The sequence below is a fragment of the Hemiscyllium ocellatum genome, chromosome 6 (genome assembly GCF_020745735.1).
Source record: "Hemiscyllium ocellatum isolate sHemOce1 chromosome 6, sHemOce1.pat.X.cur, whole genome shotgun sequence".
NCBI lineage: Eukaryota > Metazoa > Chordata > Chondrichthyes > Orectolobiformes > Hemiscylliidae > Hemiscyllium > Hemiscyllium ocellatum.
Window position 1 is genome coordinate 116,328,426 of NC_083406.1, and position 27,872 is coordinate 116,356,297.

Sequence of the window (27,872 nt, forward strand, 5' to 3'; positions counted from 1 at the left end):
TTCTCCCTTGTGTGCCTATTTGCTTTGTTCTTCAATCCATTAATTTTCTCTGTGATAGCTGGCTTTATGTTCTAACAACTCTCCTCGTAAAAGCAGTTTCTCCTATATCCTTGAGCAGATTTATTGGTGACTGCGTTTTTTTTTGTGACCGCTATTTTTGAAATTTTCAGCACCCAGGTGGAAATATCTCCCCTTTTGAGCCTTTCCAGGGAGGTGAGGGGTCTGGAATGCACTCTCAGGGAGGGTAGTTAAGATGAATACTTGGATGAATACAAGGTTATGGACCTAATGTGGATAAGTTGGGAGATTGATGTAGAGTAGTCTACAGGGTGAGGGCATCATTGGCCAGACCGCCAATTGTTGCTCATCCCTGAGTGCAAGTTAAGAAGGCAAATAAGCGTCAACCACATTGGAATTCCTGATGAAGGGCTTTTGCCTGAAATGTTGATTTTCCTGCTCCTCGGATGCTGCGCTTTTCCAGCACCACTCTGATCTAAACTCTGATTTCCAGTCCTCACTTTTGCCTGCCTGACAATGGTTTCACACTTGCCATTAGATTCGGAATTCCAGATTTTTTTGTTGTTGAATGAAATTTCACCATCCGCTATGCTGGGATTTGAGCCTAGGTTCCCAGAACATTAACTGGGTCTCTGTATTAACAGTCAAGTGATAATACCTAAACCATCACTCTCCTTTTGGTTGTGGAGACCTCATGAGCCAAAGGCCTTTTTCTGCACTGTATCATTCTGTGACTCTATAATTCTATGAATTCTAGCAGGTTAAAATGAAGAGTTTGACTGACTAAATTAATTCTAATTAAAATACTTGATTACTGACCTATGCCAAATGCACTACACAAAAGTAAGTTGATTATTAGAATTCACTAATAATTATAGCATTTTGGTTCTAGTAAATCTTTTTCTGCACAACCTCCAGATCAGGGCTTCCCAGATTTTGGGTGCTGACCCTCATGGGGTCACAAGCTGAACTTTTGGGATCCTGAATGATGAGGCCGGGATTTCCAACTACCATTATAACAGCCGTATCTCCACCATTAGCAGCTCAGCTCCCACCCCCAAACGTCCCACTTTCCCACTGAGCCACTGTCACTGAGAGGGGGGTGGGCGGGGTGGTGGTCACAAGAATTTTCAGAAGGAAGGGGGTCACAGTGTGGGGAAAAAATAATTGGGAACACTGCACTAGATGTTTACATGATGAAGGGCATCTCAGAACAGCAGAGTCTTCCAGATGTAGTCTAAAAAAAGGCATTCAACATAAGTTAAGCATACTTTCTGGATGACATTGTTGCTATGGAAATGAACTTGAGTGCTTTGTTTGCATTTAAATTATATAAAACTGCCTCAATGCATTACATGCCATTTGCATCAATCATTCAATCTTTAATTCAGTTGTTGTTCATCAATATCATTGATGTAGACCCACAGTGATAGACTAAACCCAAACATAAACATGGAAATACTCACCTACATTTTCCAGTAGATTTCACTGGCCTGACTCTAAAATAGGATCATTTAAGGGCACCAACAAGCCTGCATAGACTATTAAGTAGAATAAGTTAACTGGTATCATAGAAATTTATATATGATGAGTGACTTATTCATGGGACATTAGCACTGCTGGCTGAGTGATCACTGACAGATTTGTTACAATGCAGAAAGAGGCCATTTAGTCCATCATGTCTACACTAGCTCTCTTTATTTACACATGAGACAGAGGGATTGCTCTCTGGACAGAATTTATTGCCCATCCCTAGTTGCCCTTAAGAGCTGCCATCTTGAACTGATGCAGTCCACCAACTATAGGTTGACCCACAATGTCCTTAGGAAGGGAATTCCAGGATTCTGACCCAGTGACACTGAAGGAACGCCAATATATTTCCAAGTCAGGATGGTGCATGGCTCAGAGGGGAACTTGCTTGGGGGGGGAGTTGGTGGCGGTGGTGGTGGTGGTGGTGGGGGGGGGGAGGGCGGGTTGGAGGTGGTGGTGGTGGTGGCGGTATCCCCATATATCTGCTGTCCTTGTCCTTCTAGATGGAGGTGGTCATGAATTTGGTCAGGCTTGGAAAATATGTGATCTAGCTCATCCATATCTTTCCTGGTCACATGTGGGACATTCATCATAATTCACCGTAATACAGGTTTGGAGGAAATGGGTATGGCAGGAGGAGGTGGGGAGCTGTGTAAAATGCCCACTGGGTCACCCAGCCTTAGGTCATTAAGATCTTTAACCCCACCCAGTTAAATGGCAATCAAGAGTCACAATTTGCCTCCACTGCCATAAAAGACTGTGTAAGGCAGGTGAGCCAGAGTACAAGAGGCCATTTTGAAAAGGTGGCATGGGGCGTCTCAAACAAGGAGTTGCCTGGGCACCACTCCCATGCAAGACATATTCCCCCTTTCCTCCACCCTCTATGCAGAAGAAAATAAACAGAAAAGTTGTCAATGATGCGATATCAGTTTGACACAAAATATTATTTCAACAACACTGATATGTTCATTTCCAAATTTATTAGGCTTTGCTTTAGTGGTTTGTCTCTCCGAAGGCCTGATCTGCAAAATCTCCTTCTCCCTATTCTTTCCTTCTCCCTGAGCTCCAAAATCTCCCTCTCCTCAGTCTTTCTTTCTCCCTGAACTCCTTCATTCCTTCCTCATCCCATCCCAATCTCGTCCCTTCATAACTGCTCAACCATTTCAGAGAAGCCTCTGGCCTATCTCATTCCACTCACCCCTACACTGCTCCTTGAGACTGAATCCTGGCCCAGCCACAACCAAGACTAAACTCTGGCACTGCTGGATCTGACAGAAGTACCAGCTATCAAATATTTTCTATTCTTGCTCACAGGAAGTGGGCATCACTGGCTAGGCTGACTAGCAATTCTTTCTAATTGCTTTTGAGGAGATGGTGTTGGCGTGTTGCCTGGAATTCCATGATTTTGACCCAACAACACTGAAAGAACAGATCAAGTCAGGATGGTGACCGGCTTGGAGGAGATTGTGCAGGTAGCTGTTGTGGTGATTGTAACAAGGCCAGCCAGCTGGATATCGTAGAACATGAGTTTTCTTATTGGGGCTGTTGACCTGCTCCAATCAGGGAGTCCTGGCTGCCACATAAAAAGGGAAGTATCAGAGGTACTGCCACTCTGAGAGCTGACTCTGTGTGAGGCAGGACTGAAGTCAAGGGCTGATCTTGTGTAAATAATGGGTGACTTGGTGATGGGATACCGGCCTCCATCGAGATTTTTCAGTGGTGCTTCTATGTATTTGTTGCCCTTGTCCTTCTAGATGTAGATATAGAATCCCTACGGTGTGGAAACGGGCCCTTCGGCCCAACAAGTCCACACCAACCCTCCGAAGAGTAACCCACCCAGACCCATTCCCCTGCATTTATCCCAGACTAAAGCACCTAACCTACGCATCCCCAAACACTGAGGGCAATTTAGCATAGCCAATTCGCTTAAACTACAGATCTTTGGACTGTAGGCGGAAACCAGAGCACCCGGAGGAAATCCATGCAGACACAGGGAGAATGTGCAAACTCCACACAGACAGTCGCCTGAGGCAGGAATCAAACCCAGGTCCCTGGCACTGTGAGGCAGCGGTGCTAACCACTGAGCCACTGTGCCACCCTTTTAGATGGAAGTATGGTTTTGGAAGATATTGTCTAAGGAGCCTTGGTGAATTTCTGCAGTGCACCATGTAGATGGTATATAGTAGTGCCAATGAACACTCAGGCCTGGAGCTCCTACCCAGCTGAAGGTTGGCAGATCAATCTTCAGCCAGTTTCTGCTACCCACAGTGGTTTATTGTTGTAAGTGGTCCTTTACAATTTGGGCCATTTCTTCAAGATGGGGGCATGAGCAGTCAGCCAGTTTGCTGTTTCACTGGCAGCATCAAACTGTGGAACCCCCTTCCTAATGAGGCTTTGGGTGTCCCTACACAACTTGGGACTACTGTGGTTCAAGACCACTCACCACCACATTCTCAAGGACAATTCAAGCTGGACAACAAATACTGACCAACCGCCAGTAATGCCCACATCCCATAGAAGGTGATCCCATAGAATAATGACAAAATGGCAGCTATATCTCCAGTACACACTGAAAAGGCTGGGGCTGTTCTCCCAGGAGCATCAGGGACTTAGGGGTGACCTTACAGAGGTTCATAAAATCATGAGGGGCATGGATAGGGTGATTAGTCGATATATTTTATCCAGGATAAAGGAGTCCAAAACTAGACAGCATGGGTTTAAGGTGACGGGGGTGGGGGAGGGAGGGAGATTTAAAAGGGACCAAAGAGACAACATTTTCAGGCAGAGGGTGGTGTGGGTATGGAATGCTGATCGATGAAGTGGTGAATGTTGATACAATTACAACAGTTAAAAGGCATCTGGATGGGTATAAGATCAGGAAGGGTTTAGAGTGATATGGGCCAAGTGTTGGTAAATGGGACTAGACTAATTGAGGATTTCTGGTTGGCATGGACAAGTTGGACTGAACAGTCTGCTTCCATGATATACATCTCTAGGATTCTAAATATTTAGGAGGTGATATTATGCAGTAGCCCAAAACATGTAAAACACGTGGTACACTGGAGATCTGGAGAAGCTTCTCTATAGTATTGCTGAGGCTAATGTAAACATGCAGGCGACAGCCTGGAGCAAAGCTTGCCACATGTGCTTGGGTGCTTATATCTGAGATGCATTGCAAATGACGGGTGTACGTATTATATTGGGGACCTGTTTTGTGAATAGGGCCGAAGGGTGAATGCTTCGGTTTCTGAGTTGATGACCTGGTATTAAAAGGTACAATTCGTGTGACAATGTCCTGACATTAACCCCACATGTGGGCAAGAGATACGCCAACTACATCTTGTATGTATGTAGCACTTCTAACATTTCAAGATGCTTCCCAAGAATGTTTTTAATTAGTAATTTTAGATTAGATTCCTTACAGTATGAAAACAGGCCCCTTCGGCCCAACAAGTCCACACCGACCCTCCGAAGACTAACCCATCCAGACCCATCCCCCTACCCTATGTTTACCCTTGACTAACACACCTAACACTACGGGCAATTTAGCATGGTCAATTCATCTGACTTACACATCTTTGGACTGTGGGAGGAAACCAGAGCACCCGGAGGAAACCCACGCAGACACGAGGAGAACGTGCAAACTCCACACAGTCACCTAATGTGGCAATTGAACCCAGGTCCCTGGTGCTGTGAGGCAGCAGTACTAACCACTGAGCTACCGTGCCATCCCCTTGGGTGGTAATGCTAAAGAGTTTTGAGGAGTCTGCAGAAAAGTGGAGTGGAGGCCAAGATGAGATCAGCCATGATCAAATTAAAGAGGGGCTGGATGGCCTACCCCTTTTCCTAGTTCTTGCGTTCTTATGTCATTGATCAAAACTTGTCTCTGAACTACGTAGGAGTCAGCAGAGTGTATAGCTATGGGTATAGGTATGTTTTAAGGAGGAGAATGAGGTTAAAAGGTGGGAACACTTAGCGAGATGAATTGCAGAGTTTAGAGATTCAGAGGTTGGTGGTACAGCCACTAAGGAGAAAGTGAGGACTGCAGATGCTGGAGATCAGAGCTGAAAATGTGTTGCTGGAAAAGTGCAGCAGGTCAGGCAGTATCCAAGGAGCAGGAGAATCAATGTTACCTGAAGAAGGGCTTATGCCCGAAACGTCGATTCTCCTGCTCCCTAGATGCTGCCTGACCTGCTGCACTTTTCCAGCAACACATTTTCAGCTTGGTACAGTCACTAAGTTTGCATCAAAGGGAATTGAGAAGTATCAGAATGACAATAGGATGGATAACTCAATGGAATGTAACAGCTGCAGCAAAGCAGAAACATGTAGAGTTGGGGATTTGAAATCAGAGTGGGAATTTAAAAAAGGGAAAATGGCCTTGGTGCTTGTGTGACAATACCATGGTTTTAAATTGCTCTTTTGTCCTGTTTAAAGGTTTAAAGGCAGATTGCTAAGATGTATATTAAAGTAAACAGCTTGTGACATCTTGGGTCTTTTTTTTCAGTTGAAACAATAGAAGCAGTATGGGTGGGTGGGGTCAAGCTTTCTTAGTTTATCAGCAACAGTGCTGCTGGGTCAGTTGCTCCAGTGTATCTCTGCCATCCTCCTGAGTTGCTGGAATTACAGGTGAGACAATCTGTTCCTGAATTTGCTGATTGCCAAGGGGTGTGTTTATGCGATGTTACCGTATTGGAGCAGTTAATTAGTGATAGTCACGGTATCTATTAGGTGAAAGTGAGGATTGCAGATGCTGGAGATTAGAGTCCAGAGTGCGGTGCTGGAAAAGAACAGCAGGCCAGGTAGCATCCGAGGAGCAGGAGAATCAACATATCAGGCAAAAGACCTTCAGCAGAAATCATCATTCCTGCTGAAGGGCTTTTGCCCAAAACGTCGACTCTCCTGCTCCTCGGATGCTGCCTGGCCTGCTGTGCTTTTCCAGCACCACACTCTTTACTCTATCCATTACATTGTTAAGCATTTCAATTGAGTTAAAGCTAAACTAATTCTTTTATTTTGTTGCATTTTAACTAGCACGTATGAATAAATTGTGTTTTGCTTAACATTGAGTAGTTTGACCAATCGAATTGCATCTGGAACGCAGCGCGTTACATAAGTACAAGATGTAGTTTAAAACAAGGTAAAGGTAAGGTTGAGACAATCTTCTTAATATATTTGAGGGGGTCTGGTCTGGTTCATAAAACTTGGTCAATATAAGAGTTAATATACGAGGAGTTAGGGATGATATTATGAACAGTTTATGAACTTTAAGTTTACATTTTGTATTTGGTGTGTTGGGAAGTAGAAGACATAGGTAGTCATTTTTAGAAATTCATTTCTGAGCTTTGTTCAGTGATGTCAAGCAAATCTAGAAGTCTGTTTTGTTTCAGCTATAAGGAGAGGTGAGTAAAACGCAGGCAGTTTTCTCTGGAGCAGCTGAGGCTGAGGGGAGACTTGATAGAAGCCTACAAGATTATGAGATACCTAGGTAGGGTTGACACTCAGAATCTTTTTCCCAGAGTTAAGTGTCTAAAACTATGGGGCATGCTTTTAAGGGGAAGGGGCAAAGTTCAAAGGAGATGTGAGGGGCAAGATTTTTACACAGAGAGTGGTAGGAGTCTGGAATGCGCAGCCAGGGTGGTGGTGGTAAAAGATACAATAGGAGTGTTTAAGCGACTTTTAGATAAGCACCTGAATATGCAAAAACTGGAGGAATATGGACCAAGGGCAGGCAGAGGGATTAGTTTAATTTGGCATCACATTTGGCACAACACCATTCCTGAGCTGTACTGTTTTATGTTGTTTGTTTACATGGATTTTAATGACGTTTTACAACCTTGACTTGAATAGCTCAGAGCTTTAAGAAAACTACTGTTGTTTAGCAATAGGATCCAGTGACACAGAGAACGATGTTCAAAGTCACTCAGTCAGTGATAGAAAATGGACACTGGACACCGGATTTAGGGAACTCCTCTGTTTGCTCTGAAACTAAAAGCAATTGGTGAGTTGAGCTTGTAGTTGCTTTTAGATTTCTTGAGGATAGCCACCACCTGAAGGGAAAAAGCATGTGGTGACTAGTTACAACTGTACCAGCCCAAGTCTCAGCAGGGAGCTGTGTGAAGATAGCAATAATGCTTCACTCAAGTTTAGATGTTCACAAAGTTATTGATGAGGAAAAGAAGGGGGTAATATACACACAAATCCTTTACTGGTGTCTCTCATTAAATCTTATGCTATGTCTAGCATAACATAATCCATACTCCTTTCACCTCATGAAATAACATTTTTATTCTTTGTGTTAACAGTAGCTGGCAGCCTCTTGTGAGTCTGTCCAGTTTCAGGATGAAAATGTGAGGAAGCTACTATTAAAGATCTTCTAACAGGGCACTGGATAAGTTCAAGGTAATGGACAGGGCCTTAATGGTTTTGTCCAAGGTAAATCATGTTTAACTAATTTATTGGAGTTCTTTGAAGAATTAATGCGTGCTGTGGATAATTGGGAAACAGGAGATATGCTGTACTTAGATTTTGAGAAGGCATTTGATAAGGTGCCACATCAAAGGTTATTGCAGAGAATAAAAGCTCTCATGGTGTAGGAGTAACATATTGGCATGAACAGAAGATTGTCTGGCTAACAGAAAACAGACAGTATGAATAAATGGGTCTTTTTCAGGCTGGCAAGATGTTATGAGTCACGCGCCACAGGGTCAGTGCTGAATCCTCAACTTTTCACCAAATGTAGAAACCTTTGGAATGAAGGGATCAAAGGTATGGCAGCTACATTTACTGATAAGACAAAGATAGGTAGGAAAGTGAGTTGCCAAGAGGACATAAGGGTTTACAAAGGGATACAGATAGGCTGAGTGAATGGGCAAAGATCTGGAAAATGGAATACAATGCTGGAGTGTGTGAAATTGTCCATTTTGGGAGAAAGAATAAAACAGAAGCATATTATCTGAAGTACACAGAATCCTTACAATGTGGAAACAGGCCATTCAGCCCATCAATTCCACACTGACCCCCCAAAGAGTATTCCACCCAGACCCAACTCCATCTTTATAACCCTGCATTTCCCATGGCTAATCCACCGAGTAAGCACATCCCTGGACTCTATGGTCAATTTAGCATGGCCAATCCACCCTAATCTGCACATCTTTGGATTGTGGAGTGGAAACGGAGCACCCAGAGGAAACAGGGAAAATGTGTAAACTCCACACAGACAGCCACGCGAGGGCGGAATCAAACCCATCCCTGATTCTATGACGCAGCAGTGCTAACCACTGAGCTACATGGTAAGAGGCTGCAGAGCTCTGAACTGTAGAGAGATCTGAGAGTCCGTGCATGAAGGTTGGTATGCAGGTGCAGCAAGTAATCAGGAAAGCTAACAGAACGTTATGATTTACTTTGAGGTGAATTGAGTAAGAGTGGGAAAGTTATGCTTCAGGTACACAGGATACTGGTGAGACCACAAGTGTAATATTGTGTACAGTACTGATCAAGGTTGCCAGGGAGACAAGATGCCAACTTGCAGATTTCAGAGACACCTGCACCAACCAACCACACTGCTTTGTGACTGAACACTTCAACTCCCCCTCCCACTCCATAAAGGACATGCAGGTCCTGGACTTCCTCCATTGCTAAACCCTAATCATTCAACGCCTGGAGGAAGAACGCCTTAACTTCCGCCTCAGGACCCTGCAACCACTTGGGATTAGTGTGGATTTGACCAGTTTCCCCATTTCACACGCCCCACCTTATCCCAGTCCTAAGCCTCCAAGTAGGCACTGCCCTCTTGACCTGTCCATCGTCTTTCCCATCGATCCGCTCCACCCTCCTCTCCGACCTATCACCTTCTCCCCCACCCTCAGCTACCTTCCCCCAGCCCCACCTGGCTCCCATTTATCTCTCAGCCCCCAGACCCACAAGACGCATTCCCAATGAGGGGATTATGCCCAAAATGTCAATTCTCCTGCTCCTCAGATGCTGCCTGACCTGCTGTGCTTTTCTAGGACCCCACCCTCAACTACAGTATTGATCATATTTATAAAAACATGTTAATATATTGGAAGCAACTCAAAAAGGGTTTACTAGACTAAACCTGCAATGAGTGGATTGCCTTATGAGGAAAGGCTAGACAGACCGGCCTGTATCTTCTGGAGTTTAGAAACTTCAGAGGTGACTTAATTAAAACATATAAGATCCTGATGAGATCAGATGTGGAAAAAATGTTTCCTCTTGAGGAAGAATCTAGAACTAGGGGTCAGGGTCTAAAATTGAGGGGTCACCCATTTAAAACAGAGAGTAATAAACACATTTTTCTCTCTGAGGATCATGAATCTTTAGCATTCTCTTTGCCAAAAGATAGACTTTAGAAATTTGGGCAGAGGTAGATAGGTTTTTGAGGATCAAGGGGGTGTAGAATTGAGGTTGAACTCACATCAACCATGATCTTATTGAATGGTACAGCGGGGTCAAAAGGCTGAATGGCCCCTGTTCCTTGTTCATGTGCACGGTGTCTGACCTCCAAGGTTAAAGAAATGCTAGGGTCTATCAAGCAGATTTTATTCAGGGAGAAAACTTGTTCAGGATTAACATCAGCTGCGACCATTACAGTAAATAAAAGATCATGCTTATTTTATTCCTGTGCAGGATGTCGGCATCACTGGCAAGGTTAGCATTTCTCACTCATTACTGGTAACTGGTTGGCTGGCCAGGTCATTTCAGAAAACAGTGAGAGTCAGCCACATTGCTATCGGCTTGGAGTAATGAATAGATCCAAAATGTAGGCTAGGGACCGAGAAAGAGGCCGCTCCCTCTCTGGAGCGCACAACCAACACCCTCGCACATATCCCATAGCTCACCCCTCATGCACATCCCTCCCTACACATCCCCACCCCACTCAATCACCTTACCCCACTCCCCTCCCTCACCCATCTCCCAATCAGCCTCTCTCCGAACACCCCTTACGGCCCTCAATGCTCACTTCCTCCATTGACCATTATTCCTCGACTCTTTCACTCTGCTTTGCAAGGGCTAGTGCAGGAAAATGATGTTGCCAACAGCGATGTGCCTTGATTTCAGAGTAGTGTCAATTCTCGCTGCATTTATTTCCTTGTGTCTTACTCTCACAAAGAGCATTCGTGAACCAGATGGGCGTTTATGACAATCAACATGTGGTCATCAATAGATTCACTTTTAATTCCAGATTTATTTAAAACTGAATTCAGATCTCCAAGATTGGTCACAGCACATGTCCAGAACATTAGCGCAGACCTCTGGATTAATCATCTAGTGACTGAGAAAGAGGTTGGGTCATTGAAAAGATTCATGAGTGAGTTGGGCAGAATTATGAACTATCAGGGTTTGGGCAATTCAAGGATGGTGTGGAACAGACTTGAGGTCACAATCAGATGGACCATGATCGTATTGAATCACGACAGGCTGAGTGGTCTCCTCCTTTTTGTACTTCCAATGGTTCGTGTTCTCAGTGGAGAGCTCCAACAATGGTACAGTCCATTGTTCTTGACCCGTGAAGTGGCTCTTCCCACAACCTGGCGGTACGGTGGCTTAGTGGTTAGTACTGCTGCCTCTCAGCACCAGGGTCCCAGGTTCGATTCCAGCCTTGTGTCTGCATGGGTTGTGCAGGTTAGGTGAATTGGCCATCCTAAATTGCCCATAGTGTTAGGTGCATAATTCAGAGGGAAATGGGTCTGGGCGGGTTACCCTCAAGAGGGTTGGTTTGGGCTGAAGGGCCTGTTTCCAGGGGAATCTAATCTAATCCCAAATGATGGGAGAAAGCATTAGCAAAAGCGAGGGGGGAAAGAATGAAGAATCACGAAGGGTTAAGAGAGATTGTCCTATGACGGGAGATTTAGTCGACTTTGTCCATCGCCCCATGAGTTTAATGGAATGAGGAGTGATCTCATCTCATCACTTAACCTTGTGTCATGGTTTTTAAGGGATTTAATAAGGTAGACATTGGAAGGATAGTGCTGCAGTTGGTCATGTGATAAGAGGTTAGTTGAATCAGACCAAGATAAATTGAAATTATGAATATGAATCTAAATCTATTGATTTCTGCCTTGAACCTGCTCAGTGACCTCTTTTTGATTCATTTATGGGATGGGGGCATTGCTGGCAAGGCCAGAATTTATTACTCATCCCTAATTGCCCAGAAGGCAGTTAAGAATCACAGAGTCATAGAGTCATAGAGATATACAGCACAGAAACAGACCCTTTGGTCCAATTTGTCCATGCCGACTAGACATCCTAAATTAATCTAGGTCTCATTTGCCAGCACTTGGCCCAAAATCCTCTAACCTCTTCCTATTTACAAACCCATCCAGATGCCTTTTAAATGTTGCAATTGTACCAGACTCCACCACTTCCTCTGGCAGCTCATTCCGTACACGTACCACCCTCTCATGAAAAAGTTGCCCCTTAGGTCCCCGTTAAATCTTTCCCCTCTCACCCTAAACCTATGCCTCTGGTTCTGGACTCCCCGATCCCAGGGAAGAGACTTTGTCTATTTATTCAATCCATGCCCCTCATGATTTTCTAAACCTCTATAATGTCACCCCTCAGCCTTTGATGCTCCATGGAAAACAGCCCCAGCCTGTTCAGCCTCTCCCTATAGCTCAAATTCTCCAGATCTGGCAACATCCTTGTAAATCTTTTCTGACCCCTTTCAAGTTTCACAACGTCCTTCTTCACTATCCTATCTACCTGTGACTCTACTTTCAAGGAGCTATGAACCTGCACTCCAAGGTTTCTTTGGTCAGCAACACTCCCTAGGACCTTACCATTAAGTGTATAAGTCCTGTTAAGATTTGCTTACCCAAAATGCAGCATCTTGCATTTATCGAAATTAAACTCCGCCTGCCACTCCTCAGCCCATTGGCCCATCTGATCAGGATCTCATTGTAATCTGAGGTAAACTTCGCTGTCCAGTACACCTCCAATTTTGGTATCATCTGCAAACTTGCTAATTGTACCTCTTACGGTCTCATCCAAATCATTTATATAAATGACGAAAAGTAGTGGACCCAGCACTGAACGTTGTGGCATTCCACTGGTCACAGGCCTCCAGTCTGAAAAACAATCCTACACCACCACATTGCTGTCTCACGTGTAGGCCAGACTAGGTAAAGATGGCAGATTCCCTAAAGGACATTAATGAACCAGATGGGTTTTTCCATCAATTGGCAATGGATGCATGGTCATCGTTAGCCACTTAATTCCAGAATTTTATTGAATTCAAATTTGACCAGCTGTCATGGCAGGATTCAAACCCGGGTTCCCCAAGACATTGCCTGGGTCTGTGATTTAACAAGTTTCCTGAAGAAGGGCTTATGCCCGAAACGTCGATTCTCCTGCTCCTTGGATGCTGCCTGACCTGCTGCGCTTTTCCGGCAACACATTTTTCAGCTCTGATCTGCGGCATCTGCAATCCTCACTTTCTCCTCTCTGATTTAACAGTCCAGCAATAATGCCACTAAGGCTATCACCCCCCCTTTGTACACCAGAAAGCTATATACTCAACAAACACCGTTTGACAGATTTTTCGACTCTTTAAGAAAATCAAGGGATGCAGGGTGTGCTGTGCAAAAGCAGATTCAAGGTAGATGTTTTACGGAATGATGGAGGAGGCATGAGGGGCCGAAAGGCCTGATCGGACTCCTATCATTTACATTCTTGTGGGGGACAGAAAGGGGGAGGTCTGAATGAAGGAAAAGAGAAGAGATTGGAGAGTGAAACATCACAGGTAAAGGAGAGGATTTGGAATAGTGGGTTAGAGTGAAGGAAATAGAAAAAGGGAAAGCAATGAGGGTAGAGAGAGAGAAAGAAAAAGAAGTGAATACGAGGAGAAAAAGAAAAGGATGCAGAAAGAGATGGAAGAAAGGAAAGGGAGGGGTAAAGCCGTATATGCAGCAGTTGCTTTAAGAACCATGCTTCAAGGGAGGAAAGTGATGGAAGCAGTGGTCATATATTCAGCTTCTCCAGCATTAACAGCCTTACTGCAGAGTACGGGATGGATTGATTGCTGCATTCACCCATCGATCTGTGCAGTACTGTATCAGCAGACCAATGCTGCTTCTTCCCACCCTCTCCCTCTCTCTCCCTTTCTCTGGAAACAGCTCCCCTCCAACATTGCAAAGACTGGACCGCCAAGGACCGGGGCGTCTGATAGAATTTTCACGGCCAACGATTAAATAAAAGGGAAATTAAAATTGAAAATCATGCATTTCCAAAGACGTACGAGATGTGAAGCCACTCTAAATTAGATAAGAATGATTAGAATTTGAATGTAGCAATGTAATATATGAGCCAGTTTTAGTTCGTTAGGACACAAGGTCTTCAAGCAAGTTTCTTCGCCTCTGGAGAACAATGACGGAAAACCAGTTAATTGGCAAATATGCTGGAATGTAAGGAATATCATTCAGCAGACCGCACCCCTCGGTTAATGCACAGCGTCAAATGGGTGAGACCAATGTGCCCTGCTTGCAGTATTTTCACGACATGAAGAGAAACAGCTGTAATGTCACATCATTGTTACTGCACTGGAGGAGGCTATTACAGAGTCATAGAGTCACACTGACGTACAACACAGAAACAGAACCTTCGGTCCAACTCATCCACACCAACCAGATATTCTACACTAATCCAGTCCCATTTGCCAGCATTTGGCTCATATCCCTCCAAACCCTTCCAATTCATGTACCCATCATTTTAAATGTTGCAATTGTACCAGCCTCCACCATTTACAAGGAGAGATCTTACACCCTTCTACTCAACAACAATGAAGTGAAGCTAAATTGAATTTTTGAATGAATGTTTCTTCCTCAGCATTTTAGGAGTGACCATTGTTATTATATGACTTATCGATTCTTTCAGGTCTACTGCAGATGGAGTCGCCTACTTTGGGGAAAAGACCTTGGCCATTCACCCTATCCATGCCCCTCATGATTTTATAAACATCTAAAAGGTCACCCCTCAGTCTCCGGCACTCCAGAGAAAACAGCCACAGCCAGTTTAGCCTCTCCCTATGGCTCGAAGCCTCCGACCTTGGCAACATCCTTGTAAATCTTTTCTGAACCCTTTCAAGTTTCACAACATCCTTCCTACAGCAGGGTGAGCAGAAATGATTGAACTGTTCCAAAGGTGGCCTTTGGAACAACTCAGCCCATTGGGCCTGCCTGAGTATGATTGTCTCATGTCAATCTCCCGCTCTTTCCTCATGCTCCTGTACACCATTTCTATCCAATTAATCATCTAATGCTCGTCTCAAATGCCTCATTTGAACTTGCCCCCAGACATTGCATTCCGTCCCCTAACTCCTCGTTGTGTGGAAAAGGGCTTTCTCGCCTCACTCCTGCTTCTCTTGTGCAACACTTTAAATCTATGCCCCGGAATTCTAATTCCTTTTGTGAGCTTCTCCCTATCTACTTCAAAGTTTGTGAGAAGATTTGTAGCTCGGGTGCTCGTTGTTGTGGTTCTATTCGCCGAACTGGGAGTTTTTCTTGCAAACGTTTCGTCCCCTTTCTAGGTGACATCTTCAGTGCTTGGGAGCCTCCTGTGAAGCACTTCTGTGCTGATTCCTCCGGCATTTATACTGGTTTGAATCCGCCTCTTCCGGTTGTCAGTAGCTGTCCACTGCAGTTGCCGGTATATAGGGTCTAGGTCAATGTGTCTGTTGATCGAATTCGTGGATGAGTGTCATCCTTCTAGGAATTCCCCGGCTGTTCTCTGTTTGGCCTGTCCTATAATGGTGGTGTTGTCCCAATCGAATTCATGTTGTTTGTCATCTGAGTGTATGGCTACGAGGGATAGCTGGTCGTGTCGTTTCATGGCCAGTTGGTGTACACAAGCTATCCCTAGTAGCCATACACTCAGATGACAAACAACATGAATTCAATTGGGACAACACCACCATTATAGGACAGGCCAAACAGAGAACAGCCAGGGAATTCCTAGGAGGATGACACTCATCCACGAATTCGATCAACAGACACATCGACCTAGACCCTATATACCGGCCACTGCAGCGGACAGCTACTGACAACCGGAAGCGGCAGATTCAAACCAGTATAAATGCCGGAGGAATCAGCACAGAAGCGCTTCACAGGAGGCTGAAGATGTCACCTAGAAAGGGGACGAAATGTTTGCAAGAAACACTCCCAGCTCGGCAAACAGAACCACAGCAACCCTATCTACTCTGTCCAGCTCGCTCGTGATTTTGAAAACCTCTATCAAGTCTCCGGACGGCTGCCTTCTCTTCACGAAGAACAGTCAATCCAGTCTCACAAACTGAAGGTGCTCATTGCTGGAACCATTCTTGTAAAGCACTGCAACATTCTTCCCAATGCATTCATATCTTTCCAAGAATATTGTGCCAACAAACTGCACACAATACTCAAGCTGAGATCTAACAAGTGTCCTATACACATTCAGCATCACCTCCGCACTCTTGTATTCCTAGCCCCTTTTAATAAAGCCCAGAACACTGTACACATTATTAACTACTCTCTCCACCTATTCTGTCACCTTCAATGATGTGTGCACATGTACACCCAGGTCTCTCTGCTCCTGCACTCCTTTTAGAATTGTACCCTCTATTTTATATTGTCTTTCAATGCTCTTCTGATCAAAATGTGTCACCTTACATTTCTCTGCATTAAACCTCATCTTCCACTTATCTACCTGCTCCACTAACTTGTCAATGTTCCTTTTGGAGATCCACACTGTCCTTCTCACACTACAATTCTTCCACGTTTGGAGTTAAAGTGTGTCGAGGGAGGATTGTTTTCTCTTGTTTCTAACAGGAACATTGTAGTCACATTTAGCTATGTCTCTGGACAGAGCAGCGAGAAAGAGAGGGAGGGAGAGACAAAGAAAGAGAGAGAGAGAGAATGCTTCCTTTGCTGGAAGACAAAGTCATAGAGTCATAGAGATGTACAGCACAGAAACTGACCCTCCAATCCAATCCGTCCATGCCAACTAGATATCCTAAATTAATCTAGTCCCATTTGCCAGCACTTGGCCCATATCCTTCCAAACCCTTCCTATTAATATACCATCCAGATGCCTCTTAAATGTTGCAATTGTACCAGCCTCCACCACTTCCTCCGGCAGCTCATTCCATACACGTACCATCCTTTGTGTGAAAAAGGTTGCCCCTTAGGTCCCATTTAAATCTTTCGCCTCTCACCCTAAACCTATGCCCTCTAATTCTGGACTCCCCCACCCCAGGGAAAAGACTGTCTATTTATCCTATCCATGCCCCTCATGATTTTATAAACCTCTATAAGGTCACCCCTCAGCCTCCGACGCTCCAAGGAAAACAGCCCCAGCCTGTTAAACCTCTCTCTATAGCTCAAATCCTCCAACCCTGGCAACATCCTTGTAAATCTTTTCTGATCCCTTTCAAGTTTCACAACATCTTTCCGATAGGAAGGCGACCAGAATTACAGACAATATTCTAAAAGTGGCCTAACCAATGTCCTGTACAGCCAGAACATGACCTCCCAACTCCTGTACTCAATACTCTGACCAATGAAGGAAGTAATTGGCAATTGAAACAGGGAGATATAAGGCAGATTTTGTTTTAATATGGTGAGTTATTATGATTTGGAACAATCTGCCTGAAAGGGTGTTGAAAGCAGATTCAATCAAAAGGAAATGGGTAATATTGTTGAAAAGGGAAGATGTGAGGGTGATGGGAACAAGCAGGAAATAATAAAGCTTTTTTTCCAAAAGGGCAACACACACACACACACCACTCACACACATACACCCCTCACACACACTACACACACACACAGACCCACTCACACACACACACCACTCACACACATACACCCCTCACACACATCACACACACACACAGACCCACTCACCAACATACACCCCTCACACACACCACACACACACACAGACCCACTCACTGACACATAGGGACACCCATACACAGACCCACTCACAGACACACAGACACACACACAGACACACCTACTCACAGATACACAGACACATACACACCACTCACACACATACACCCCTCACACACACCACACACACACACAGACCCACTCACAGACACATAGGGACACACATACACAGACCCACTCACAGACACACAGACACACACACAGACACACCTACTCACAGATACACAGACACACACACACCACTCACACACATACACATACTCACACACCCGTTACACACAACATTACAGACACACACCACTCACAGACATAGACACACTCACAGACTCAGACACGGACACACACACATAAACACTCAAGACACATACACATACTGTCACAATCACACACACACACACTCACACATACACATACACACATATATACATTCACAGACACAGACACGCACACACCATTCACAGCCACACACATACACAGACCCACACACACGCACACAGACCCACGCACGCACAGACACACACAGACACCCACACACACAAATCGACATGCCAGCCAGACACATGCACACACCAGACTCTCTCTCTCTCACTCTCACACACACAGACACAGATTCACACACACACACACACACACACACACAATAGCTTTTTACTGTGTGGTTATCAGTCTATAATACTGGCAGATACAGGTGTATAACTCATAACAGATGAAAAGGGGTGTTGACACAATATCATTGACTTAAGTGTGACCTGTGTTATAGCTTATTGGTGTTTACAAGATCAGTGGGAATCAGTCAGTTGTGATAATATCTGTCTTTTGTTCTGCTGATTGTGATCTACACCTGACTTGGCCCAACCCATTGAGTCATTAAGACATCTGCTTCAGCTAGTCTGTAGCAAATGTACCTCATGACTAGGAGGTTATGGACTCAAGTCCCCATTGTAGAAATGATATTTGAGTGTGGCACTGCCAAAGGTGCCAGCCTCCAAGCAAGATGTTAAACAAAGGTCCTACACCCACCTAACCCTTCCTAGACCAGCAACATCTCTGATTGTTCTTGACTCAAGACCTATGATCAGGAACTTCATTAACTCTTTCAGATGTCAATCTCACCCAGATGCATGCTGGTCCTGAACCTAAAGGTTGTGAGACCAGATCTCACTGAAAGGAACCATATGAACACAACGGCTGCAAGAGCAGGTCAGAGGGTAGGAAAGCTGTAGTGAGTATTATGGATCAGTGGTGCTGGAAGAGCACAGCAGTTCAGGCAGCATCCAAAGTGCAGCGAAACTGACGTTTCGGGCAAAAGCCCTTCATCAGGAATAAAGGAAGTGAGCCTGAAGCGTGGAGAGATAAGCTAGAGGAGGGTGGGGGTGGGGAGAAAGTAGCATAGAGTATAATGGGTGAGTGGGGGAGGGGATGAAGGTGATTCCCATCCCCTCCCCTCCCCTCCCCTCCCCCACTCACCCATTGTACTCAATGCTACTTTAACCCCACCCCCACCTGAACTGCTGTGCTCTTCCAGCACCACTGATCCAGAATCTGGTGTCCAGCATCTGCAGGCATTGTTTTTGTCAAGCTGCAGTGAGTAACTCACCTTCTGACACTCCAAACCCTGACTACCACCTACACCAGAGTATTCCTGTGATGGAATACTCTGACCCACTTGTCTGGATGGGGGCAGCTCCAACTACACTCAAGAAGCTGGACAGTGCAGGACAATGCAGCCCACTTGATTTGCATCACACCCACAAGCACCCCCTCCCATCACTGACACTGTCTCTGGGTCAAAATTCTGGAAATTCCTCCTGAACAGCATTGTGGGTCTACCTCCAACACCTGGACTGCAGTGGTTCAAGAAGGCAGCTCACCCCCACCTTCTCAAGGGCAACTAAGTGCTGTCTCATTCAGTGATACCCACATCCTATGAATGAAGTTTTGAAAAGCTTTGTGTACTGGAGGGAGTGCTGCATTGGAAGAGGTGCCATCTGGCAGATGAGACATTGAAGCTCTCAGTGGATCTGTGTGATTCCCAGGGCACAATCTATATGAAGAGATGGAGATCTCACTCCAGTGTCCTGGCCAATTTCCATCCCTTCACCAATCTCATCTTTAAAACATATTACCTGAACACGAGTCTATTTCTATTTCTCTGCTCTTGATGTGTGAAAAATTGCTGTCCCCTTTCCTACATTACAGTGCTTCAGTACCACTGCATGAGCAGCCAATTGTTTTGGGGATGTCCCGAGGATGTGAAAAATGCTATATAAATGCAGGTCTTCCTTTAACCACAGCCTCCTAGCTTAAACAAGAGTCAGGTTCATTAGGTTCATAGGACAGACAAACATGAATCAACAACAACAACAATGTGCATTTGGAAAGCTACTTGCATGTAGTCAGATATCCCAAAATATTTCACAGGATATTATCTGACAAAAGAAACTGGCACAAAACCAACAGGAGAGTGATAAAAATCTTGGTCAAAGGAGTTGGAGATTTTAAGCAGAACCCGAGGGGAGGAGAGGGAACTGGAGAGATTTAAAGAGGGAATTCTGGGACTAGGGATCAGCCTAAAGGAGCACTGCCATTGGCTGGGAGAGCAATCCAAACCAGATAGGAGCAACAGGCCAGAATTACTGGAGTGCTGGTGTTTAAGAGGCTGGAGGGCAGGGGGAGGTCACAGTGACAGGAGGAAGTGACACACATTTGAAAGCAATGTTTTTCTTTAAACGTAAGTTGATGAGTTGCCATGTTGGCTCAGTGGTTAGCACTGCTACCTCACAGCGCCAGGGAACCAGCCTCGAGAGATTGTCTGTGTGGAGTTTGTGCATTCTCCCCGTGTCTCTGTGCTCCGGTTTCCTCTCACAGTCCAAAGATGTGCAGGTTAGGAAAGTTGCCCATAGTGTGTGTTGATTAGGTGCATAAGTCAGGGGAAATGTCAACTCATAGAGAAGGGGAAACGGGTCTGGGTGGGTTATTCTTCGGAGGGTCAGTGTGGACTTGTTGGGCCGAAGGGCCTGTTTCCATGCTGTAGGGATTCTATGATTCAGAATAGGTGCCAGTGAATCACTGGGGTGATAGTTGAACAGGACTTAATGCAAGATAGGTCACAGGTAGCCAAGTGTTGAGCATGCTCATTGTTTCTATGAAGATGGGAAGGAGGTACATCAGGAGAGCATTAGAGTAGTAGACACTACCAGTAACAAATATGTGGATGGAAACAGTAACTAGCTTAACTAAATATCGGGACAGGGGTCAGGAGGAAGCCACACAGCTTCTTTTACCATTCATTGAGATTGTGTCTGACCTGCCCCTCAACAGCCCCCAGTCTCCATTTAAAAACAGAAAGTGCTGGACAAACCCAGCAGATCCGGCAGAATCTATAGAGAGAGAAGCAGCATTAACGTTTAGAGTACAGTCTGACTCCACTTCTGAATAAAAGTCATATTAGACTCAAAACATTAATTCATTACACATCCATGCTAACATGGCTGGGCTGGTCATCCAGAACTGCAGGCCTATGTTCTGGAGGCATTCATTCAAATCCAACCACAGCCCAATGGTGTCACGCCCACTCAATAAAAATCTGGAACATTGACCCTGTCACCAGTCAGTTGTGGTTAAAATCCTGATGAAGGGCTTATGCTCGAAACGTCGAATTCTCTATTCCTGAGATGCTGCCTGGCCTGCTGTGCTTTGACCAGCAACACATTTGCAGTTGTGGTTAAAAGCCCATCTGGTTCACTCATGCCTTTGAGGGGAAGAAATCTGGTGTCTTTATCGAGGGGAAAGTGATGATGGCAGACGCTGGAGAGTCAAAGTCGAAAAGTGTGGCGCTGGAAAAGCGCAGCAGATCAGTCAGCTTCCGAGGAGCAGGAGAGACAACGTTTCAGGCATAAGCTGTTCACATTCCTGATGAAGGGCTTCAATTCTCCTGCTCATCGGATTCTGCCTGACCTTCTGTGCTTTTCCAGTGCCACAGTTTTTGACTACTGTCTTTATCTGTTGATTACAGACCCACTGTCATGTGTTTGGCTCTGAAATGGTCTATCACTGCACAGCCATTTTTACCCACTCTGAGGTACACATGACTCCAGACTGCCCTCTGGGCAATTAGGGACAGGTAATAAACGCAAGTCTGGTCAGAGACACCCACAGCCGACAAACGTTTATTTTTCAAACAGTACAACGGTGCATTTAATCACAGCGCACATAAGAAGAGAGTAAAATATTGCTATTAATCCAATTACTGAGGTCCTGTCAGGCAACAACAGTCAGAACAACTATAATCCAGGTCAAGGACTTAGAGCAGAGGTCACTTCACAGACAGCCAAGGGAGCTACGACCTGGAAGCATTAACCCTATCACCAAGAACTTGTCTCCTGTTCATTTGGTGCTTTGTTTTTTTTGTCATGAAAATCAAAATGATTTTGATTGTAATTAATATGCGAAAGGGTCCACAAATTTCTACCATGAAGCCTGACTCGGGCTCTGATAAAATCTCATTTAACCCTGAACATGGGCTGATATGGGTTCAGTGCTTTTCAAAAACGTGGCAAATTATAATCTGGGTTTGAAATAATTTCTTGTTTAGAAATATGACAGACATCCCCTCCACAAATCCATCTTGCTTTTGGGGGATACAAGCATCAGGTAACAACACATTAGTCTCCTGGTTTGGTTGTTTTTATAGCATAGTGTGACTGACAGTTCCACTAAAGAGAGAGAGAGAGATGGGGGATAGAGAGAAATATGGATATAGTGAAGCCACATTTCACAATATAGGGAGTAGATCTGTACCGTTTGTTTCTGTCACTAACTCTTAGTGGAAAGACACCTTTTGTTTTTAAACGGATATCTCCCTACTCTGCCAAAACAATTTTCATAAAAACGAACAAAAAATCCACCAAGGACTCAATCTAAAACCTTGACAAATCAGTTAATATCGACCCTAAGAACCTTAAGTGTCTTGAAGCCCCACTCCAGAATATCAAAGGAGCACTGAATACAAGTGCTGGTGCTGCCACCTCGTGGAAGACTCGCGCCGCTTCAAAGCTCAAATAAAATTATAGCAAGATTTCTTTAGAAAAATTCTGAGAGTTGTTAAATGTGGGAAAGCCTTTAATTATACGAGGACCTCGAAAGCTGCTCCAATTTTATCCTCTCTCTGTCCGTCTGTCTGTCTCTCCCTGCACACTTGTTACGAATCCTTCATTATCATCAATCCAAATGGGCTGCAAAAATGCAGTGAGATCCTGCAGAATTGTGAAATATTAACTCTCCTGCAGATGCTGGGAAACTGACATTGCTCGCTGCAACTATATTAATGCTCAGACAAAGATAAAAGAATTTCAGTAAACAGATAAAAAAAACTTCTCTCGAACACACAGCCCTGGTTTGCTGGGAGATTAAAATGTGATTTACCTTCGCTTTTAATCTAATTTGTCCAGCAACTGAGTGGAGTTCCCAGATTGTAAATCCCATCGATGTTTTGAATCCAAAAGCCAAGTATTTTGCTGGAGGTTTCTTCCCTTTCTCCACACCCCCCCTCCCCAAGACCCAAACGCCTTTCCAAAATGATGAGCGCTTCATGAAAGAGGAGTCAGTGAAGTTGGGGGTAAACGTACCCCCTCCCTCGCTCCCCCCACCCCTCACAACGACCATCCCATTCCCTATAAATTCCTTTTCTCAAGCAACGTGGGACCCCAGCGTTTCACCTCGAAACGGCTTCTCTCCAGTGAGGACAATGTTCATTTACCATTTTGTGTGTCAGTGTGTCGCAGTGTTTGGGGGAGAGTTGCAAATTGGACACATTTGTGGGTGATGGGTGGGGGAGGAAACGAGAGTGAGTCAGGGAGAGTCAGAGACAGAAAGAGAAACAGAGAGGTGGGGGGTGGGGGGAAGGGGGTTCAAGTAGACAGGGGCATTGAGATTCCGACCTACACACAGTGAAACCGAGACAACGAGACACAGAGTCAGGGTTTGAAGAAAGCGAGTCAGACAGGGACACAGAGAAAGAAATTGAATCAGACTGGGACCAAAGTCAGACAGAGAGATTTTTTTTTTGAAAAAACCTCGGATTGGCGGAGGAGGCAGATGGAGATGAGAGGGAGAGACTGATAGAGCCGGGATATAGATGGCAACATGCGAGGAGAGGCAGAGCGATTGTGAGAGGGCGACAGACGGTCCAATACAGAGAGAGCAGGAGCCCTGGCCCACCGAGTGTGTGTGTGTGAGAGAGACAGAGACACAGAGAGAGCGCGCAGCAGCCGCATTAGACAGAAACCCTCCACAGAATGCTATCCAGTGTGCCGGCACCCTCTCCCTCCCAGACACTCGGGGAAAGCAAGGCTTTCCGCTTTCCTGAGGGAGCTCAAACCAGTAGAAAAGATGAAATCTTAATACCCAGGAAAAGAAAACCCAGTCCCATATCACAGATAGCTGCTCAGTAAATCCATCCCGCAACATTTCCAGAGGGTCAAATCCACAATAAGGAAAGCATCGCTAGCGATTCACTGAAAAGCACCAACTAGTGTCTCCCCTCCTCTCTATCACTATTTTAATAAGTGTATGCTCAACAGACACTTCACACATGTACACAAAATAAATCCTCACACTCATATACACATATATACACAGACAGATATTCAAAAACTCATTTATACACATCAACACATACACGCTAACACAAACTCATACTTTCCATTATACACACACATATGCAGACACACACATATACAGAACACAGAAACACATATACAGACACACATGTACAGACACAGACACAGACAGACACACGTACAGACACACATACAGAAAAGAAACATAGACAGACACACATGTACGGACACACATAGAGACAGCAACATATACAGAAGTGGAACACATACAGATAGACACACAAATACATACATACATATGCAGATACACATATACACAGACATAGACACACATATATACAGACATAGACACACATATACAGGCACATACATATACAGACACAAATATACGGACATATACACACACATATACAGACACATGTACAGACAGAAACACATATACAGACACAGACACACATATAAGGACACACACGTATACAGACACAGATAGATATATACGGACACACATATATACAGACACACATGCAAACACATAAATACACACACTCATACACGTACACGGACTCACATTCGCACAGATACAAATACACACACGCATTCACGGACACAGTCCCCACACAACCAGGGCTTCCAGACCTTTTTTGCTGTATTTAATTTGTTAAACATTCAGTCACAGAAAAGAAGCCGCCTTTCTGAAATCTACAACATTACATTGAGATGAAAGTCGCCGATCAAACGCAGCGAGTAGCGGTGCCTGTCCGAGGCGAATACAGATCAGGGCACAATGTTGGCACTGCCCAGCACTTACCCCAGCCTCGGGGGCCAGCCGTCTCCCACACACCCCGGGGGCTGGATTGAGCTAAAGTCCTTTGGCCAGGCGATTGGTGGTGGGTTGTTCTTTTCTTGTTTTCTCAACTGACTTTCCCCCCTCACGAGTCTTCCAAATACAAGGGGGAAACAGCTGAATTAATCCACACGGCGCAGGAGCAGCATCAGTTCCCGTCCAGTTGGAGTTGAGATCTCTGCTAAGATTCGCGTCTCCTGATCTTCAAGGCCAGTTTCCTCGCCTGTTTGATTTATCTTTCTTCTCGGGTCCAAGCTGAGATTAATGCAGCACATTGGAATGGGTCGCTGATAATTCCTCCTGCAAATTTCCTGCGCCTGGTACTAACCTTGACATGGAAACGGCTCAAGCGCTGGGGAGTTGCACACAGGGAGAGAGAGAGAGCTCCCCTCACACACACACACACACAGGCAAGCAGGTGTGTGGAGCAAGGCACGGACTCTGTGTGTGTGTGTGGTGAGCGCTTTAACCCCTGCCTCTGCCCATGGCACTGACGGAGACACGGATTCAGGGAGAGAGAGAGGGAGAGAGAGGGAGATTGAAGTAGGACACAGAGCGGGGAGAGAGAGCAGGCTGCCAGTTAGACAGCCGGCAGCATTATTCCCCACCCTCCCAGCACGCTCTCTGCCATTGGACAAAAGCGAGGAGACATTTATAAACATGCCAGCCAATAGCTCGCCCTCTCCGTCTGCTGGATCAGTGCTGATGCTGCTGAGTGTGAGAGGACCGGTTAGAATCCTGCAACTCTCTGCCATTTACACCCTGTTTCGTCCGTCCGTCCATCCATCTATCTATCTATCTATCTATCCATCCATCCATCTATCTATCTATCTATCTATCTATCTATCTATCTGTCTGTCTGTCTGTCTGTAAATCTGCATCTAACTGTAGATTATCTATCTATCTATCGATCGATCTATTTATCTACCTATCTCTCCATTCATCTATGTCTGTAAATCTGCATCTATCTGTAGATCGATTGATTATCTATCTATCTATCTATCTATCTATCTATCCATCCATCCATCCATCCATCCATCCATCTATCTATCTATCCATCCATCCATCCATCCATCCATCCATCTTTCTATCTATCTATCTATCTATCTATCTATCCATCCATCTGTCTGCCTGACTGTCGATTTATCTCAATCATACATCTATTTATATCCATTTATGTTTTTCAATCTTTCAATCTATCCATATTTTTTTCTCTTTATCTGTATAGCTATCAATCTGTCCATCTTTATTTTGATCTCAAGCAAGAGCAGAAAGTCCTGGCAGTTGCAGACTCTTGTTAGTGTCTGTGGGGAGAGAAACAGAGTTAATGTTCCCAATCTGCTTTGACTCTTCTTCAGTTTCTCCAGCACTTTCTGTTTTTATTTCAGATTTCCGGCATCTGCAGTAGTTTACTGTCCGTCTGTATTCATCTCTGTCCATATCTATTAATATTCATCTCGCCTTTACATCTATCTACCATTATCATTCTCACTTTGTTTTTCCATCTCTCTATTCATCTATATCTTTCTTTCTAGTCATAATTTTCTCTATCTAAATATTTATATTTCTCTCTCTTTCTCTGTGCATCTCTATCTTTCTGTTTTAAATTGCTTATCTATCATTTATCTATCTTTGTGCCTCTCTGCCTAAATCTTCCTATTTTCTCTCTCAGTTTATCAGTATCTGTCTATCTTAGTCTCTATTCATATATCTTTTTTATCTATCCTTCTATCTATCTATATCTAAAACTTTATAACTGCCAATCTATCAATTAGCCACCTTGTTATCTAACTGTCTATCTTTCTATCCCTATCACTATACTACTATCAATCCATAGTCAAGATTAGAGTGGTGCTGGAAAAGCACAGCAGGTCAGGCAGCATCCAACGAGCAGGAAGTTTGCCCCAAACGCCTATGCTCCTGCTCCTCGGATGCTGCCTGACCTGCTGTGCTTCTCCAGCACCACTCTAATTTTGACTCTAATCTCCAACATCTGCAGTACCCACTTCCTCCTACTATCAATCTAGCTCTATCCATTATCAATATTTACATTATCTTTCTAGACCTCTCTGTGTTCACTTTACAGTATTGGCTTATGTAATCTTCGTTACCTCCTGTCCTCTATCCACATTTTCACAACTTGTCCAATCTCACTATGTTCCACTTCTCCTGCCTTTTAAAGAAACACTGCCACAATTTCTGAACAGCTCCATTACCTGAGACAGAGACCAAGAGGCAGAACACCAACTTCCGGGAATTATTGCAAGGATAAAAGTTACCCTTATCCAGCCAATGGATGTTATCCAAAGGAGATTGGTTGGCCATCACTCCCCATTGTGATGAAGAGTGAAAGAGAGATGGTGGGACTGAAAATCCCTCTGATACAATGTCATGGACTGATATATAGTTGCTCCCTAGAACGTAGGAGGCCAAGAGGCGATCTGCTGGAAGTTTATAAGATAATGGGAGGTGTAGATTGTGTTGATGGTAGTTGTCTATTCCCCAAGATGGCATATTTCAATACAAGGAGCATAATTAATAAAGGGTGAGGAGAGAGATTTAAAAAAGACGTGAGGCAATTTTTTATTACAGAGGGTGGTTCATATGTGGAATGAACTTCCTGAGGAAGGAGGGGATATGGGTATAAATACAACGCTTAAAAGACATTTATACAGGTACATGATTGGGAAAGGCATAGAGGGTAAAAAATGAGGTCTGCAGATGCGGGAGATCACAGCTGAAAATGTGTTGCTGGTCAAAGCACAGCAGGCCAGGCAGCATCTCAGGAGTAGGGAATTCGATGTTTCGAGCATAAGTCCTTCATCAGGAATGAGAGAGAGTAGCCAAGCAGGCTAAGATAAAAGGTAGGGAGGAGGGACTTGGGGGAGGGGCGATGGAGGTGGGATAGGTGGA

General features: G+C 44.6%; 1 protein-coding gene across 1 annotated transcript in view; it reads right to left on the minus strand.

The window, feature by feature from the left end:
* nlgn4xa (neuroligin 4 X-linked a) overlaps positions 1-25,501 on the minus strand; it is a 309,753-nt gene extending 284,252 nt beyond the window's left edge. The window contains exon 1 of the mRNA XM_060826290.1: positions 24,924-25,501. The gene's annotated coding sequence lies outside the window, so the exon portion shown is untranslated. The remainder of the gene's footprint in view (positions 1-24,923) is intronic.
* Positions 25,502-27,872: the final 2,371 nt, after the last annotated feature.